The sequence below is a fragment of the Typha latifolia genome, chromosome 12 (assembly GCF_019914945.1).
Source record: "Typha latifolia isolate L0001 chromosome 12, TyphaL0001v2, whole genome shotgun sequence".
NCBI lineage: Eukaryota > Viridiplantae > Streptophyta > Magnoliopsida > Poales > Typhaceae > Typha > Typha latifolia.
Genome location: NC_133097.1, coordinates 2,288,395 through 2,293,280, shown reverse-complemented (window position 1 = coordinate 2,293,280; position 4,886 = coordinate 2,288,395).

Below are 4,886 nucleotides of genomic sequence, written 5' to 3'. Positions count from 1 at the left end.
ACGTTATTTTCGTAATTAACATTCTTCTTAATTCTTCTGGCCTACACTAATTCTTCTAGAATGATATGTATTCATGCGATACCATATTGCACCTTCTAGAATTATTATGAACTTGAGTAATTTCTATTGCCCATCATATAATTTTGGATATGTAAGTTGATCTTGTTCTGATAATATTTGTTATAACTTCTGAGATCAGAGTATCATGTTTACGTGCATATTCTCTGTCAACATTTTTATAGAGGTTCTCGTTGTTTGCAGCCCTTGAGTATAGGCACATTGGAATGATTCCCTGTTCTTCAGTATATTACCTATACTATATAACTGATAACTCTGTTGAGAGAATCTTAACTATGTTAATGTGATCTATTGATCTTCTGACATCTAGTTTACATGCATTTTTATGATTCACCACTTTATTGGACATGACAAAGTTCTGTAGATTGAAAGCAGTACATGCAGTCAGCTATTGCCCTTCAGGCAAGTGTTAGGCTGGCCTTTTGCTGGCCCTTGCTTCCTTGGGGTTGTGGTGGCTCAAGAATAGAGCACTAAGTTTCAACTAATAGAAAGAAAAATTTTAAGTTGAGAAAACATTTGATTGGAATTTCAGTACTAATGTAATTAACTGCTTAGACAATAGAGTTTCGTGAAGAACCCCTTCCGGTATGAAATTGGAACCCTGAAGTACAAAGCTTAGGGTTTTAACTATAACTTTCTTATGGCATTGTGAAAATCACTGTTTACAGGTTCTCTTGCACTCCCTACACTCTGTTCAGAGCCTGATTTTTAAAGTTTTTAAATCTGGACCTCATTGGATTTAGATTTGATTTTGATATCAGATTTCAGCATAGGCTTCAATCGCCTTTTGGACTGTCTAGGCCAGTTCTCAGACAATTTGTCAGATCAAAGGCCTGGTGGTACAAGGATGAAGGTCATAAAATCAGCAAGTACATGTTTTCATTCATTCGGGCTTTGTTTACATGGACTATGACTGGTAACATCATCAGTTCACATCTAATTTACTAGTATATTGATTTGATGATTACTGGTAGTCTCTTTTCTCATATCTTAAAAAACCTATCACAATTTTACATATTTGCTAGATGAGCCCTTTGCTGGATCTGTTTTTCTTATCCACTTTTCTAAAGCAAACATTGTTATATTCAGTTAGTATTTGATCTGTTATTTGCTTTATTAGTGCCTTGCTAAATTATTCTTTTGAAAGAGAGATGTTTTGTTTTTTTACCTTTATCTGAAGATTTCTATTTGATTAACTTGCTTGTATTTAATTTGGCTGTTCACTAAATCTTTGTTGCTTTCTATCTATAAATTATATCCTCCGTATCCCGCATCATTTTTTGTATCATAGCATAGTTTGACTATAATATTGCATTGCATCATTGTCTGTAGCAAAAAATTTCATTCGTACAAGTTCATTGCAGTGCATTCACATACATATTGGAAGGCAATACCAGATAATTGTGCCACATCCTAAGCTAGTTTCTTGTATAGATCTTGACATTGCCTAAAACATGAAGGCAATTTCAACATGATTTAATGTCGTGAGTACCTCCATGAATGAGTCTAGGAAAGATATTTGCGAGCTTGCCTATCAAGTGGAACACAGATTTTCTGATACACTTTGTTGGAGTTTTTTATTATTGTATTAGTTGTTTATTTTCAAAAAAATTAAGTTTCTGTAGGTCGCGTTCGAACGCCCTTGCGAACACCTGCATCAGTACGCATCGACAGAGAACGCAAAATATGCGTTCGAACGCAGTCGGCCGCGTTTGTACATCCACATTAGTTCACATCGATAGAGAACGCAATTGGTGCGTTCGAACGTAGTCAACCCCGTTTGAACGCGATCAGCGAGAGTCCTTTAATTTTAGGGTTAATAATTATTATTTTGGCTCGTTGGTTAGCCTCCTAAAAGGTATGGATGGCAACCAAATCTCTTTATAGTCTCTCTACCCTAATCTACCTCCTCGCTCTTCACCAACTAGCCATCTCTACCGTTGGCAAGGTCTTATCTATCTTCTAATCTCCCTCTTCTGTCGAGTCCTCTCTCCTCCCTGGGATCTTGGCCACTTCTCTCTGTTCATCCTTATCCCTTAAACTACATCAACCATCCACCCCCATCTCCATTATAATCTATAACCCTATCATCACCTTCACCCGTCGCCACCGCCATCACCACCACTCTTGCGTATTTTCGTCTTAGTTGCAGTCCGAATCTGCGAAGGGCGTAAATATCAAAAACGTAGATTAGGAAGTTACAGATCGATCACCCTTGGTTTTGTAATTTTCTGACTACGGGAGAATATCTGGTGAATATTTTCCCTCGGTTGCGCGGACTGTTTTTCTGCAACCGATCCAGATATCAAAGATGACGTTTTGTAACTATCATTTTTACATCGGGAAACTAAGGAGAGGGTTCACAATGGACATTGTTAGATGATACAAACCACAATCGTACATGAGAGAGACCTTGTGTCGAACATCATGATCTTGATGCGATGGTAATAAGAAGCATAAAAGTAGAGGCGGTGATTCATCCAAGCAGATCTGTGTCTCTAGGAGTTAGATCCTCTCAGACACAACTTAAGTCAAACCTCAAACATTCCAGAATCTTAGTATTAAAGGAAAAGGATTCTGTGTGAAACACCCAAGGGTGGAGCTCAACTCAAACACATTGTTTTTGGTGTCAAGGCTTTGAATGTTGATTAGTGCCGTTATGAATCTTCTATTGATGTGCATGTGACTGATGATTGGGGAGAGTGAGGAGGTTTATAGGCTTGATTTGGATGAGTGTGATCATGAGTTAAGAGGAAAGTATAGATAGATTATGGCTTTTTCAGAGTCTTTTCGAATAGAGTTTTTGGGTTATGTATGATTGCTCTAAGCTTGGAGTGATTAGGTCTGCTTTATCATAACCTAATAAGATGATTGGTATAGGACAGCGGACATACTTTCTTATTATTGATAGAGGGAATCACATTAATGAAATCTGATTTAGTATAATCTTGCATTAGGTTTGAAGCATGATCGCTCCCGTCTCTGTAAGGTCTCTCGGTAGATATGTTGTTCATGTTTAGTTCTTATCATATAATAGCAAGATCAATGTGACATTCTGGTTATAGATATAGCCATGTAGGGCACGTTATCTTGGGCAGTCACTTTGAGGGCAATAAAGAAATTTGAATCCCCCCAAAAGGTAAATCATTTGATAACAAAGAGCAAACAATAAATGATAAAAGATGGCTAAATATAATTAGTCCTCGAGAATTTGAGCGAGATGTCATTGAAGAGTCTCTAGTGTTTGTGTTTATTGGTGCAGAGATTTCGAAGGAGTTTTAGGAGGAGCATGGGTAAAGACAAAGGAGATATATAGATTCATGCCCTAAGGCGAAAAAGATAGATCTTCAATGAATCTCTTTTCTTACCTACAAGTACCTTTTTCATACTGGTATGACTAGATAGATAAGAGAAAGGTGATAACCCCACCAAGTTGTTGTGGAAAGAAAATCAAAATCACTAGACTAGAGTGGGGGCAAGGAAGGCAACCCACCTAACAGGGAAAAAGAAGAGAATGTGGAATCCACTACAAAAGAGAAGAGAGGAGCGAGAAGACATACATGTTGAGTTTTCCACAGGAATAATATTTTCAAATTTTCAGCATAATTTCTCTTGTTTTCGATATTCCCCTCATCCTAATATAAAGAGACGAGTAGATTACATCAAATCACAACCTAAATGAATAAAAATCTTTTTTAATCTAATTCATCACCAACTAGGACTCTTTTAACTCGAAAATCAACTAACTCCTAATAAAGCTTATTGTAAAAGCAAATTAACAAGCAAATCTCTTAGATTTTGGGAATTTTAACCAAATAAGACACTCTAAAAACAAATCTGATTTTTAGCTAAATTATACATCAGAAAATGAAAAATAACTTAAAAACAAATCTTATTTTTATCATAATAGTTCCTATACTTTGAGTTTTAGGATGTAGCTCCCAGACATCTTATCATATTTCATGACATTCAACAATATCAATTTAGTTTGATGGGCATCTTTGCCAAATTTACTACATATCGCTTATCGGCAAATGAATAAACTCCTAAGGAGAGTTTGTGAGAGAGTCCTAGTGCTTGTATGATGCGAACTGGGTCAGATCGGATCACATCAAGGGGAGATTAGACTCAATGGATTGAGACTAGTTATTTTATTTGCTTATTTGGTATAGTTAGAATGTTAGAATTTTATTTAATTAGCTAAATCTAGTTCTGCACAATTTTAGAAAAATATTCATAAAATATTCTATAGACATTCAAATAATATCAAACGAACTGGATAAGATCGCCAACCTCTAGATCTGCAACTTTGGTATTTACAACTTCTCCAGATTCAGAATCTATCTGCAGCGAAACAAAGGATTAATCCGAGAAAGATAAGGAAGACTGATTTAATTAGTTAGCAAACTTTATCTTGTTGTTTGAATTTTAAATATATCGGATAATCCGCATGTGAATCCGATCCGCTATGAATTTTTATTCCTATAAATAGGAGTAGATATGTATTGATAATTATGGAATTTAATTGAATCATTGAGATGAATCTAAGTTTAGCCAGTTATTCTTTTCGTCCTTATCTTTTCACTTTAGCCGTTAGATTGTCTTTATCTTCATAGGATTAGATAATAACCGTAGATCCCTTTCAAGCATCCAAACCCTAGCTATATTCTACCTCCAGCAGCCACCCTACTACACGGCCGTCCACCACCACCTTTGGCTGTCCATCACCCTCAGACGACCGCCACAACGTTAAAAATTACCGTTCTATCCTCTCTAACATATCTCCACTATTTTATTTTTATCTTTTC